Source organism: Lissotriton helveticus, chromosome 2_1 (assembly GCF_964261635.1).
Source record: "Lissotriton helveticus chromosome 2_1, aLisHel1.1, whole genome shotgun sequence".
Taxonomy (NCBI): domain Eukaryota; kingdom Metazoa; phylum Chordata; class Amphibia; order Caudata; family Salamandridae; genus Lissotriton; species Lissotriton helveticus.
In genome coordinates this window covers 951,793,834-951,809,576 of record NC_136059.1, presented here as the reverse complement: position 1 = coordinate 951,809,576, position 15,743 = coordinate 951,793,834, and the positions used below count along the sequence as shown (strand labels likewise).

The 15,743-nt window shown below is 43.5% G+C and overlaps 1 protein-coding gene across 1 annotated transcript in view; it reads left to right on the top strand.

The window, feature by feature from the left end:
• DAPK1 (death associated protein kinase 1) overlaps positions 1 to 15,743 on the top strand; it is a 615,679-nt gene that overhangs the window by 34,316 nt on the left and 565,620 nt on the right. The window lies entirely within an intron of this gene.

Sequence of the window (15,743 nt, the reverse complement as noted above, 5' to 3'; positions counted from 1 at the left end):
AAATATGATTATAATACCTTCATTGCATCCCAATTACTTTAGGAAGCCGACAGTAAGTACTCCCGAGGTCGTGCTTACATCCCCCCCTCCCACCCACCGGTAAAAAAATGGTGGGGAGCAACGGCCAACTGTCAATTAGGTCAAGGGAGCCACGGGTCAAAAAGGTTTGGGAACCACTGCCTTATTGACATTTGAAGATGTGCCTTTGCATGACGAGTGCACTTTTTACTTCTCAGTACCAGTCTTCGTTCACTACCCATATGGTGTTTGCTGTTCCGACCAATGTCTGGGTCTTAGTTATAACATACCGTACCCGCTAGCTTCTGTCAGTGAATTGCATCCTTCACTATTATTCTCCTCTCCTATGGGCCAAACCACGGAGCTTTACTTTAAGCATGTTTTACTGCCAGAAATTCATGAGTAAGTCACACCCTGAAATAAGACGCAGTTACGGAGAGACCACAATGAATCCGCCCTAGAGTTTTCAAACCAGCACAAGGAAGCAAAGCAAAGGAGTTCTTAAGTTTGAGCGTAAAACCTGTCTCTGATCCTTTACTCTTCCAGAACTCATTACATTCTGGCAACATGCTCCTTACAAACATCAGACAGTAGCAATAACATAGTTTTCGCAAATGTCTAAAATAAATCACTTATCTGCAGTGTAAAATTATTGTGAGGGTGAAGTATTTTTCGCTGAATGCTCAATCACCGCAGTCAACCAAGCACACTTCCAATCCACCCTGTTAACTGATATATCACCCGTTCACACTGCTTTATTACAGAGAAAGGATGGGTCTGCTTCCTTGCAGGTGAAGCAGGTATTTTTCTTGCAACAGTGGGTTATACAAGACATGAAACATGTACCTTGGGCCTGCTTTCATCTGCATAGTATGTTTTCTAACGTTAATTCAGTGTGTTCGTTCATTCGCCATCCCACAGTTCGTCCCTGCTCGTGCTTCTATTGTCTACGCTGCAGGTGCGATGGAAGCGTCACCATAGATTTTTACGCAGAACTCTTGTTGGAGGGATCCACGGAGGTTGTCGTCGAAAATATCTAAACTAAAGCAGCCAGACCCGTCACTTTCCTAGATCCATCGGCAGAGTGTGATGGTGACTTCAGTAGGCATGTGTCAGAGATGCTTAATTTCAGGTTTGGCTCTCTCCATAGAGGGCATGGAAATTAAAACAATTGAGGCTGTAGACACAACCATGTCGCTGTCTGAAGACACGCGAGAGGCTGAGCCGGGAAATAAGCAGTGTTTTACTCAACTGGTACTATACAGTTTCCACGTCTATACACCTCGTGACTTTTTGTTTTTATTTCATAAATATTTTGGATGCCTACATTGAATTTATGTAGAATCGGATCATGCTTTCCAATTCACATGGCAGCTCTCCAGCAGTTCCTTCTCAGAGGTTGCTGCTCTATGTGCAGAGCAAAAGGCGCGTGGTGCGTCGAGTACTTTGTTTAGTTGATACTATGGAAGCAGTTGGACTTCACTGTAGGAATCTTTCAACCTTCTTCATGCCTTTGGTGGCACCCTGGCCTCACCTTCTGAGATAGATTTGTTGGCGATAAGATGGTGTGTTGCGTATTGCAAGGGGAATGGAAAGCGCTATATTAATGACCATCCAGGTCAGCAAATGTGATTGGCGAGGTAAACCTCTTCGAGTGCTAGCAGAAGGGTACAGAACAATGTTAGACAGTAGAAACCTACGGATCAATTGAAGACATGATCCAGGAGCCTTATATTTAGGAATAATGAAATGCAATGCTTTGTTAGCACAAAAATATAACTTTCATGACTTTAATGAAGTATGATATTCAGAAAAGCCATACCTCAATATCACCTATTAGCCATCTCAAAGTGAAAATGTTCGACTGCTTTTTTTTTAGGTATATCTGTTGCATAAACTAAGAACTATTATTGGAGAGTGCTTATCAAACCTTACCGCCAAGGTCCCTCAAACTTTCAGTTCCCTCAGACTTGAAAGTCTAATATGAGTAGTTTGCTAAGGAAGATTGGAAATTAACAAAGGTGCCTGTCTGGTGGACTGTTATTGTCTATTTCCTGTTTACATGACTGCAGTTGGGGGTCATTAAAATTATTGGGTTTATTTATGAACTTATTTTGGTTCTTGATATTAACAGCCTTTTCTCTCCATATCTTAATTTTCAATGTCACTGTTTCATTACAATGCAGCTTACATACTTGTCACGCCCAGTTGAGAAAGTGTGAGTTGAAGGCTTTGTTCAGTATGAACAATGCCCTTAACACACTTCAGTGAATTTAGGGTTTGGGTGATGAAATTGAAATCCTTTGCATCAGTGGGACCTGCCTCATGCTGTCTGCGTGGACGAGTTCAATTTGATTGGATAACTGGAGGGATAAAGAGGTGTTGTCTCTGTACTACTGAGAGACTTGGTCTCGGCTGGCGGGGCACTAGTTGTGATTGAGGTCTTGTCGGAAAGAAGGCAAATGCAGTTCCAAGATAGACCGTGCAAAGTCAGAAATATCTTGCCCTTTGTGATGTTTTTTTTACTTTTCAAGTTTTTTTTTTAATTAAGTTTTTAAAAAGGAGAATACAACCAGACTGTAGGTAGGAAACATAGCAGCTGGTAACCCATGCACAGATGGGGGTCTCAGATTGTCATGCAGCGCATCCAAACATTTCCAATTAATCTACAGTTAAAAGTAAACAACATAAAAATCATCACTACAAAACAAAAACAATGGAGCAATTGTGTAAAACTACCTTTATGAATAGCATGTATTACATAACTTTATACTTTTCAAGTTTTATGTGTGATTATGTCATCATCTGTTCGCATAACATAAGGTAGCTTGCTGCAATCGCAGCATGATCTGAAACCATGTTTGGAGCTGTGCAGTAGATGGATGGCATTAATGTGATCTTTAAGTTGAGAGTGGATTGCTTTTTCAGTGATCTTGCCAATGATGCGTAGGTGAGTGCTAGACTCGTAAGTGACGAGGTCACCTGAGTGTAGTGTGGGTTTCTTCAGGAGTGTGAAGATTTAGCTGGTTTCCAAAGATGTCTTGCCTATCGAAGCATTGAAAGTGGTGAACCGGGATGAAAGTGTTTCTCTGGAGTCAGCTTGGATGAAGGATGAGGGTGAAATGATATCTTCGTAGGAGGTGGCTTTGTGGGAGTTGAGCATCTTGTGCGAACTGCAGCAGACTGGGCTTTGAAGGATGACCATTGCGGGATGCTGCAAGACGGCGTGAATCTAAGAGGAGGAACAGACTTGGTGATGTTGTCAAAGTGCTGTCAGATCATCTGTATTTTTTAAGAGAAGAGAATAGGCTGATGGTGTTACACTTGGATGTGGGGTGGGAGGATCCGGAAGAGGATTTATGTTGTTCTTGATTGTTTTGTAGAGCATTCTTCTCCTGCTGCCTGCTTAATTGTTAGGTTCTGCAATGCACAGTGCTTGCGTTGTGCCCGTGAAATCTCTGGTATTCAATATATCTTTAAAGTGGCCTCTTATCATTTCCCATGGCCAAATTACTGTGTTCATTCACTTTTGTGTAGAACTTTTTATTTGTTAACTTACCCTGGCTGCACGCATGTACGATACTTCTACGAAAGCTCTTCACATTGTTTAAGACCCATTCACTGTCAAGCTAAGATCTCTACCCACTGTAACGGCAGACAGCTTTGAACAGTATGCTTGAATGCTTGCTTTTTGTTACTTAGTTGTGTATAGCAGATGCTTTATCGTTAGAATGTATGTGACATTTCCTATTCATGCCTCAGTACCTTTCTTAGCACTTTGTTGTCAGTACTCCTCTAAACACATACTATTGCTATATTTGATTACTAAATAGGCAGTCACAATTGCATTTACATTGCAGTTAAAAGGAACTTGATTTGAATGGTGCAGCAGGAGCAATGGCACCGGGCCCAAAAGCTCTAGGGGCCCCACTAAACTGAACTAAACAGGCAGTCACAAGTGCTGTTATCTTGCAGACAACAGATTCATGATCTGAATGGTGCAACAGGTGCAGTGGCACTGGGCCCAAAAGTTGTCAGAACTCCTCTAAACACCTAATATTTCTATATTGTACTGCAATACAGGCAGTCACAATTGAAGTCCGCTTGCAGTTAAAAGGGTCTTGGTTCAAATGGTGCAGCAGGTGCAGTTGCACCAGGGCTAAAAGTTCTCATAACTCCACTAAATAGTGCTATATTTTACTACTATAAGGCAGTCACAAGTGCTGTTATCTTGCAGGCAACAGGGTTGATATTTAAATGGTGCAGCAGGTGCAGTTGCACCGGGCCCAAAAGCTCCAGGCACTCGACTAAACACCTAATATTGCTATATTTTATTCCTGAACTGGCAACCCGCAAGTGCAGTTACCTTTCAGACAACAGGGTCACAATTTGAATGGTGAAGCAGGTGCGGTAGCACCGAGCCCAAAAGTGTTCCGAACTCCTCTAAACACCTAATATTACTATATTTTATTACTATACAGTCAGACACAATTGTAGTCATCTTGCAGTTAAAAGGGGCTTGATTTGAATGGTGCAGCCGGTGCTGTAACCAGGTCCAAAAGCTCTAGGGACCCCACGATACGCAGAATATTGCTAAATGTGACCACTAAACAGGCAGTCACAAGTGCCGTTATCTGACAGGCACTAGGGCCATGATTTCAATGGTGCAGCAGATGCGGTGGCACCGGTGACAGACTCCTTTTAAAACCAAATACTGCTATATTTAACTACTAAATAAGCAGTCACAAGTGCGGTTCCCTTGCAGGCACTAGGGTCATGATTTCAATGGTGCAGAAGGTGCAGTGACACTGGGGCTCAAAGCTCTAGGAACCCCTCTAAATACCAAATATTGCAATATTTTACTACTAAATAGGCAGTCACAAGTGCAACCTTACAGGCAAAAGGGTCATGATTTGAATGGTGCAGCAGGTGCAGTACCACCAGGGCAAAATGTTGCCATAGCTCGTCTCATCACCAAATATTGCTATATTTTACTACTAAACATGCAGTCACAAATGCAGTCATGTTGCAGGCACTAGGGGCATGATTTGAATGGTGCAGTGGCATCGGGCACAAAATTTGTCAGAACTTCTCTAAAGACATAATATTGCTATTACATCAATTAATAATATTATTTCCCTCTCCCATTTCATTTTTCAAAATGTTGCTATTACTTACCCACACTATACCGCTAGCAACAATACAATATATTGCATTTTTGTACATAACCAAGTCATATACTTTAAAAGTCTTTCTGTAACTTATATTGTACAACTACTCGGCAAGCTACAACTTGCAACAAAAAAACAGCTTAATAATCTCCTAGGCGAAACCTAATGCATTTACCAATGCTTGTTTTGTTTGAATCGGTCTTATTATGTTTTTAAACATGGTTAATCAGAAGACTTGCCAAGGAAAGGATACAATGCCATTGATGTACAAATACAGCATGTGAAGGACTAGAGAGCCACAGTGTAATACAAAGCATTTGGACCAATACAGTGCTGTGCTAGATGAGAACCAGGAATATATTAATAGGAGATGGACATCCAGTATATATACATCAGTGTAATAGGGAACATGCAATCTGACCAGAACAGCAAGAGGACCCACAGCATGCAGATTGGCAGAGAAGAAAATGATTTCCGCATCCAGGAATACAACAAACAAAAGAAAATGTACCAAACTTGAATCCCATGCCCCCTCCATTCTGCTTAGTTGCCTACGACCATCAATGAAACACATGGTTACGCTGGTAAACCTACTAATTCTTGATCCTGGTGCAGTGTGAGTGAGGATAGGCTAGCTGCCTCGTAATGTGTCCACTGCAAGATGTTGCCTGAAGTCTCTGCATCCTCGCCCCCTCTGCTTTCCCCCCTTTCCCATCGCATTATCGGGGGTCCTGGATCAGGATTCTCCTCATTTTAAGAATCATGCCGGATTGTGTCCTAATTGGTGGCAAAGGGGTATTTTATGCAGCCCTAAAGTATCCTGTCTGTGCAAAACAGCGCTTTTGGCCTGTCCCATACTAGGAGTGATTGCCTCCAGGCCGCTAGTGGTGGGGGTTCAGGTGATTTCGAACGCAGTGTGATAAGGCGTTTAGCTGTCAATATGCCCAAATGAAGGAAGCAGGAGTTGACCTTTTGCTTTTTGCCCTACGGTACAGGCCCAGGATGCGTATTTCCAATGTGTGTAATGCAGGGCGCCCTGTGCAATCAGATAGTTGAGTTTTTACGCCAATAAGAATCGAGGAATAGGCAAGTCCACAGCATGTGGAGTATTGATCAGCATTGAGCAGGTGATCTAGAGGGCAGGCGGCGTTGGTGCAGTGAAAGTACCGATTTATCTTGGCGGGGGTAAGGTACGCCCTGTGGACAATGTCCAGTTGGATGAGGCAGAAGCGAGCATTACAGGGGACATGGACAGGGCTTTCTAATAAGGCAGCCCATTCTTTGTCCATGCAACGGCGGGCCAGATCTCCCTTCTGCTGCCTGCTTCATTGAGGTGTTGGTATATAGTATTAGACTTTGGCTAATATGTTGAGTTGTCTGGGTGTTGCGTGCCGGGACTTCAGCAGTGATGGGGCATCCAAGGTTGGTCTTTTGCCATTTTCTTTAGTAAGTGCAGCTGAAGTGTTTTTTCTTGGTGATGTATTTTGCTGTGCTATGGTGCTGAAGGTATCCTCATACACTTGCGTGTTTTAGATGGAGCCTGTGTCTGATGATTTAAGTGTGGTACATGCCATGATCCGGGGATGAGTGGGCTGTTTAACTTTAGGCTGATTAATTCGAAATATAGTTTATAGTCCATGCACATTTGGAATCCCCCTCCCTCAGTGCACTGTCAACCCATTTTATTATTTCTCACTTGTAGTTTGTGTCTTTGAACCAGGAGAAGATCCATACGGGGAATACCTTTCAGATTTGATTGGATACAATTATTCTTTTGTAAGGAATTCTGCATTGTATGTCTTCTTGAATGGTGTGCAAGTGAATTTTGTGGGTCATTATGCAAGACACTCTCTGTGCAGTCAGTGACATTCATTTCTCGACTGATGCATCAAACACTTCTTGTGAGGTGCAGCTTGAGGGGTCATGTATGTCTATGTAATATGGTGAGAATGTGGCCTGCAGCAAACTTTACCATCTAGAAGAAATCTATATAGTAAAGAGGCTGCAGATGAAAGGTTTGAAAGGTTTCATATGGCCAAGAGTGGATGGCTATGTCTGCTCTTGGACCGTGCTGAGTGAGTGTCTGCGGTTAAAGACTCTTGCAAGATAATGGTGTAATGTAAAATGATGGGGCCCTTCTGCAGAGAGTGACGAGGGTCCTTCCAGACCCCCATATCTCACAAGTATGCACTGGCTTTGAGTAGAAAGGGATCCCTCAGAAGGTTTTGGTGAGGACCGAAGGGTTGGGGGGGGCTCTTGTGCCACAGAGGCCTGTATTACGCCCCTGTTTCCGGTACTTGGTGATATAAATGTTTGGAAATTGGCAGCTACCCTCATGTAGGACTTTATCTGGCTATCAGTTTATGTGCTTTCGATCAAGATAAAACTACAGATCCGACACCCCAAAATGTAGTGCATGAGTTCACAGGTAACACAGGTACCTTGTGTCTTCATCAGCTGGGGTGGCTATCCCTATAAAATGATACATTCGAGTTTTCAGCGTTGCGTTGTTTGTAGCCTGCTCTCCGTTACCCGTCCTTTTACGTACATTGCGTGGGTGGAAGTCTTCTGTTAAGTGCAGAATGTGTTCGGTTCTGGTACTGTACGTGTTGGTATGTATACCTTGGAGCCTCTGCAGTCGATGCTCAGCTGCCCCAATGCTTTAGGGTGATCACGGGTGGGGGACTGGGGGGGGGGGAGTGCTGTTCAAGCCATCTGTCTAGTTTGGGTTTGGTTTGTGCAGATTACGTTCTCTCTCCCATAGGGCAGCATTTCTGGTGATGGAGGAGAGGGGGCGACCTGGGCCGTGTCTGCACACACAGCTGAGGCGTCGCCTGCGTGACAAAAACTGAAGTCATGGGCGTGATGGAGGGAAGTGGCTGATCTCTGGAACCACAGGATGGCGCGTGCTCTCCAGTGTGCTCGAACGTTAGTCGACCATGTCCTTCAAACATCACTCGAGGCTTTGTGCGGGCTGAGCCGCGAAGTCGTGTCTGTGTCTCTGTTCCTTAAATCAGTCATAATGAAGCTAGTTGTGTACTGTGTGGTGTGACAAAACTCGGTGCGATGCTGCGCGGAAGTCTGGCGTACTTTGGTTCATTGACCACAGCTGTTCTGTCGAGACCCCAGCCTTTTTTTTAAACTTCCTTCCAGGTGCCCGTACAAGGGCAGCTGTATCTCCAGTTGTAATGATCTGTCTTTGTCTACGCAGTGCTTTAAATGGGGAAAAATAAATGCAGGTACTCATTAAAATGAGCTAGAGGTGTAGTGAGGGGGCGGGGCTAAGGGCAAGACATGATGATACTTAATGACTTCTATAATCGTTGCAGCACATACCAAAAAACTTGAAAAATGTGTTTATATAAACAAAGCAGGTTCACGCATTACACAAAATGAAAGAGCAATGCTATAATATTTTAACAGTTCCTTTTTTGCAATAGTTGCGCCTTCTTAATGAAATACTGTTTATTGCTTTTGTTTGGCACAATTATTTTTGAGCACGTGAGTAGGAAGAAACTGAAAATACCCCCACTACGAACCAAAGCTCTTATGGCACAAAGCAAGTGGAGCAAATCATCTTAGACCCTCCCCAGCAGATATCTCTTGTCTCTTCCATCGATCTATCCATTCATCCTTTCATCCTGCCATTTACCTGCTGATGTCCACCATTTAACCTTTACATTCTGTCGTCTATTCAGTCTTTCATCCATCATTCTGTTTTTCACCATTCCACCTGTCCTCCCTTCATATCCAAACCTATCCATCCATCTCCAAACCAATCCATTTATCATTTTACTCATCCATCTCTTTATCCACCCTTTCATCCATCAATTCTTTTGCTTATCTATCCATCAACCCTTTCACTTCTTTATTCCATCCACCCTTTCATCCATCCACACTTTCACTCAATCCCTTTCACCTATCCATCCTCGGATGTATGACGTTACAACGCACTTTTACAGCGCATACCTTTACAGCGCATTTTTTACAACGCAACATCCATTACAACACATTTTTAAAAACCACCTTTACAACGCATTCCATTACAACGCGTACTACCTTTTCAACGCATGCAATTACAAAGCATAACATTACATTGCATGTATGATAAGTATTGGATAGTGTAGGGGTAAAAAATACTATTCTAACTCCAGGGGGGTGCAACAGTAGAGTAACTGTTGGATAGTGTAAGGGTACTAAGCGTTTTAATGGTATGCGTTGTAATGACATGCGTTGTAGTGGTATGCGTTGTAGTGTCATGCTTTGTAATGGTTGCGTTGTAATGGCATGCGATGTAATGGATGTTGCGTTGTAAAAATTTCGTTGTAATGGTAGTGCGTTGTAAAAGTTGCGTTGTAAAGGTTGTTTCCCCCACCCTCCCTCCCTTTCATTCATCATCTAATCTTTCACTTATCCATCCATCCATCCGCCCTTTCTTCCAATCACCCACCCTCTTTTACCCAGCTATCCATAGTTTCACTCATCCATCCATCTATTGATACATCCACCCATGCTCACTCATCCAGCCCCTCACTCACCAACCCTCCCTACTACAGTATTTATGAATCATTGTCGCCGAGCAGACATGTACACACAAAAGTGCCACCCATTTTCTTTAAAATACCTCCTGAGATAGTTTTGATTCTCTCACTTTTTTCTTACAAAAAACAGGCATAAGAATGCATGCCAACACACAAACATAAGCAGGCACACAAAAGACTCTGGTATGATAAAAGCCATGTTATATTCTTCACCTACCATCGCTTTTTTAATTGCCATCAGGGCCGGACAGGCCATAGCCTGATTGCCACTGCCAGGGGATTGCCTTGATTCCTGTTCTTGGACAAATGCACAGGAGAGTGTGACTGTGATTGACAGCACAGGGTCTGAACACCCTGGTCTGTTAAACACAGCGTGATGGTGAGCACCGGGACATTATTCAAATGAGCTTTGCTGAATAGCTCAGCTGGGGCTCAGATCAGGGCTACAGAAGCGACGCCTTGGCTGCCAGACACGTCCCACTCCTGCTCACCAGAACTCACAATCATGGAGTCTACTTTTCATGAGTACCGGTACTCTCCTTGGCAGTATAGAAGTGCCAGTACTCAGAGTGATGAATCTAAGAGGTGCGATACTCCGTACCGGTGAGTACCGGCCCATTTAAAGCACTGTGTCTACCTTAATCCGAGGTGAAGGTTTAATACTTTACATCGGTGGTTAGAAGAGTGCACGAGTAGAGCGCGCACGGACCTCATCTTCCTCTGCAGGAACCATTCGCTGTATGTAACTAATAGAGACCTATTTGTGCTGCTCGAATTCGGGGAATAAGCAGCCTACATAAAACCAATAAAAAACCCAGTCAATTAAATTAAAATATTGAGTATTTAAAAATGTAAATAATGCCCAGGAGCACTGAATGATGCTGTCACAAAAACATAGTACAAAGAAGTGAAGATTAGCCGTCTGCACCTCACTCGTGCTAGTACAGTGTCTGTTTCATTGTGGAAGCAAGAAGATTGTGCTGCATGATTAAAAAAGTGAACTCCAATTCCTAAATCCAATGTGAACTGGATAACCCCAGTCAATTTGTCCTTCTTATTTTGGAAATGTTTTTTTTAGTCAATACAAAATGTCACAGTGGGGGTGAAGCAGATCCCCAGAGGTAGAGTGAGCCTGGCAGTTGCGGCATGAAATGTTACAATCTGCAAATATGTGTAACTCTCCTCTTTCAGAATGTCCAGCTGTGCCAGACTGCTCACTGTGAGGCTTTTGGCTCCATCCAGTGAGCTTCAGATTGGAGACAAGATAGTCGTGCTTCTGTAAATGAGGCTCGGGCAGCTGAGATTCAATTTAAGCCTGGCCGCAAACAATTGTCGGTGAAAGGATGTCAACATTTAGGAATGGCTTCCAATTTCCTGACTTCAGAACCTGGGGGCCGGAATAAAAAAGTATCTCAGCAGTTGAGATACACATGCTGGTACTTCCACTGGCGACACATTTCCACCATCATTGCAACAAACCAAAATGTATGCACAGTTGAGCTTAAAAAAGTTGCAGATTAAATTAGTTTGCTATAGCCTAGTATGGATAACTGATATTGGGCCACTTGGGTATCATTTGTGTGTTCAGGCACATCCAGGATACACCCGGGCTGGAATGAGCTCTTGCAGCCAAAATGAATCTCAATGGTGGGCAGCTAGGGATGCTGAACACAGGGCAAAAAAACTGTTCAAATAGAGTATCATTTACGACAGCAGTGGCCATCCATGTAGGTAAAGATGACTTATCAGAGGTATTTCAGCCAAGCATAGTTTGTTCCACCTAAAATACAATTGATAAGCTCCAATCGATTTGCCTATTAAAAGTACATTGATATTTGTACAATGGTAAACTGTTTGCTGTCTTATTAATATGTTATGTGTAGTGCCTGGATTTTGCCCCAGAAATGTTGGGCACAAAAAAGTGGTACCCAAAACATTTTGTCAATTTTCCATCTTGCAGTGTGTATAAAAATCCTTGTTTAGATGATTCTGAGGCACTGATTCCCTTTGGGGTACGTAGCCTTTTGCAAGAATAATGAATCATGAGCCAACTGGCATTAACGTGGTTTCTTTTTCAATTTTATCCAGCTCCTCCTCCTCTACCTTTTTAATCTATATTTCTTTAGAAACTTTTTTGAAGGTAACAGAAATCGAAGCCCCTGGTAGTGAGGGGTTTGGCCCCATTGACTTCTAACATCGGGGCCGGTAAGTACCAACGAGTGACATGTACCAGGTAATTGTGGCACTGCCTCATCTGATCCGCTCTCATCATGCAAACATATGGAAGCCATTTTCGGATACCCTCTTCAGTCCTTAGAGTATTCAAGATGACCTTAAAACAGTTTCTTCAATAATTTTTGTGTGGAAAAAGAAGTATGCATACATCAAAGACACACATGTTTCACAAAAACATATATTTTCCATGCTCATGAAACACATTTCATGAATGTTTTGGGTCGTTATGCCAGTTTGTTTTCTAGAAAAAAATGTAACTATCTCAAAAATGAACTGAGGAAAAGGACACAACAATCTAAGAAGAATTGTGGTAGACAAACTACTCCGATACAGATCTGGTGCAAAAGATCACACGTTAAAATATGCTGAAGAAATGTTTTGCAGGTTTTTATACTCTGTCAAAGATGGCGCACTGATTTATTTGCTTGCTTTTGCAATAGTTATTGTTTCTGATCAATGTTCTGCAGCGTACACTCTCACATTAGTAGGCAGTTGGGATGCCTGGCAGAAAGAGCAGGGTTATGGGTGGGGTGGCATGGCATAGACACTGCCAGGGCTTTAGGTGGAATGAAAAAAACTAGGGGTCTCTCAAAGCAGCATGGCTGATGTATTTAAGGGCGTGGCTGAAAAACAATTAAGCTAAAAATCTGTGATGGGCATCACACAATGCCACACTGGTATTTTGCTCCTTCTGTCATTTTATCCAGATATATAATACAATAACTAACATTACACCTACAAGCCAGGCTATTGGCTTTGTCAATGATTGTTAGTTGCATAAGATAAGCATCAACTATGGATTTGCTGTATATAATATTGAAAATGCTTCAGTTGTGAAATGAGACTATGAAAGAACTATATAACATGTCTCTTTGAAGTTACATCAAATGCAGTGAAGGGTGGTATTGATGCAGAGTTAGGATTTGTTTGTTCACCTTGAGGGTGAGGGCACAAATGGTGAGACCTATAGAGACCTGTCTGAGCACCTACTTTTTAAAACTGCTGGTGCTGAGCACCGGGAGGACCCTGCCCACTTAAAGTCCCGGACACTGCACAGATTGCAATCCTAAGAACACGAGTACACACTGTGCCATTCAAGACCCACAGTGACCCTCCTGGGCACCAACAGCCTGGCATACAACCCAGCATTAAGAGCATGCAATGTGTCCCTTGCCTTTCATAGAGACCTGGAATATGGCTTTGCAGGGTCTAGAATAATGCTCTTGAAAGCTGAGAGGAAAGAAGTTGAGATCATTGCGTTCGAGAAAGAGGCCCAGTATTTGGTCACCTCATCACAGCCTCCTCTTCAGTGGCTATGTTCGGGTTTTTCTTCATTCGGGGCACTTGTTAGGTTTCTCTAGTTGCTGGTGGCCTGTGACTTTGGGTTGAATACCACCCGTAGCACACAGGAGATGGAACCTGTAGGCCAAACTTTGAATATCGTAATATCAAGCGGGCAATATTTTGTTTTTCATTATGGCAAATAACGGAAAATAAAGAGAGGTGAAGCATTCAGAGAAAAAATATATACTTCTGAGGCCTGAATGGGTATAGCCCTAATTTCCCTTCTGTTAGTGACTTTCCTGTATTTGTGGAAAAAGTACAGCCAATGATCATTTTGCTCTTTTGCCAATAAAGCACCATTACAGCAAAAGCCTTGGGGTGTATTTTGGATACCGACTATTTTCAAGAAAATGGGAATTTTAGATTTTCTGTCAATCTGATTTAGGAAATTATCCATAATAAACCAGTTTTACCTTAAACTTGAAAATCAATACAGTTGACTCCCTCCTCCCATAGGAGTTTACAACATGTTTAATTACATAGAATAAATATGAACACAGCATGAAATCTTCTATAGTCATAAAAAGATGGTACAGTCGTTCTCCACTTAAGTGCGCTGTGCTAAAGACACGGATTGAACTTCAATTAGAGCTTGTCACACCAATGGCTAAATAATATGAAATAATTAACAAATTAAAAGTACAAATATCAGCCATCATATTATCCTTTAGTTGGGCCCCTGTTCAAGCCCTCCTTAGACCTGGCTTGCAGCGTGATCCCTGGAGTGGAGGATTGCCTCCTTGGCAACTCGCCTTCTTCACGGGGCCCTAGAGCGACCCTAGCCTCTAAGATGCGCTGAAGCCACAACCCGGGGTTGGTTCTGCGCATCTGCATGACTAGGTGCGGGTTGACTTTGACCTGTGACCTACATCGAGAGTGTTGCACCTGTGTATAGATGGCGCTGCAGTTTGCGCTTCTGTGTTTATGGCCTGTTGCTAAATGTATGCTATGAAAATGTCTGGCGTGTGTGAATAGGTTCAGATTAGGGGTTGTGAGGCCACTGGTGATCGGGTACAAGTGTAAGTTAAACACGTTGGTAAAATTTGCCAAGTTTTTAAGGGAACATTCAGCTTGTAAAGACAGGGACAACCTGTCCGCGTGCTGGTATGTGGTCTAACCCTGGAGCTGCCCCCCTGTGGAACCCTGGCTACGCAGCGCTCTGCGCGGTACAGGCCATGTGGTTCTTTCCTCTGGCGGCTGCAGCAGTGAAGGGCCTGTAACCACGCGCTGCGTAAGAAGGAGGGGAGAGTTGCAGGACATGCTGCCTCTTGGGGAAAGCGGCTCGACAGGCCTATTATTGAATCTGACAAGCGTGGAGGGAGACGTGCTAAAACGGGAACCTTTCTTGTCAGATTGTTCATTGGAAGCCCAGGAGCTTTCTGTGTGTATCACCGGTGTCAAGAGTAGTTTGGGAGGGATGAGGGGGCAAGCCACACCGACAACCATTTGTGTGTGTAAAGGCCGCTTTATTGAAACAGGTGCACATCACAATTTTATTTAAACTGGCACTTTACCTTACAAAATTAAAACCTCTCTAAACATAGATTTACCTGACCCCTTGACTTTTCCTCCCCCCACCCTTACGATCCCCACATGATAAAACCCCCCACCCTGCAACATACAATGCATAACTTCCAATAACATGAAATATTACACAATCTTCTCACATAACATTTAAAACTCCTACCCTCCCATGACCTACAATCCTATCTGCCTTCCTGCAACTGTAACTAACGAACCTCTAATGTAAACTTCCAACCTGCTTAACCTTTCCCCGCTCCTGTTCATCAACTCCCCAAACTTAATGATAAACAACCAAACTCCGGCCAAACTTGGCCAACTTCAAAACGAACTCCGCCAGCACCTGTTCCAAGCGACAGCACCACAATAATAGAAACCCCTAAGCACCTGTTCCAAACGCGGGCCCTGCTGAAAAAACCTACCCTAACATCCTCCCACAAAAACCCAAAGCCCAGGGAGGGAGGGCAGGGGAAAAAAAACCTGACCTACAGCGCTCCCAGCCACCAGGTCACCAGAATCTAAAATGGTGGCTGGGCAGGCGCTAAACTCCCCGAACTAGCCTTGGGCTACTTTTGAGATTGGGCTGCCTTTGGGCTACTCCCAAGGCAGCCCAAAGCCACAAAATGGCTGCTCCCTTCTAGCCCCCACCCCCTCCCAATCTGCCCAGGGGGCAGACCTCGCGGTGCTCGGCTGCCCCCCAAGCCCCCTTAGGCCTTCCTCCGGGTGCTTCCTTCACGCTCACAACTCTGACACCACCAGTGGGTTTTTCTGATTCTCAAGACCCACCTTAGTGTTTTTATTAAGAAAATATATACCCTATTACAGATACTGCTAGCTGATGGACTTCAATATCGTCAATCTAGTACCCACTGCCTCCTCTGCGTCTTACCCTACATTAGTGACCTTATTGGTG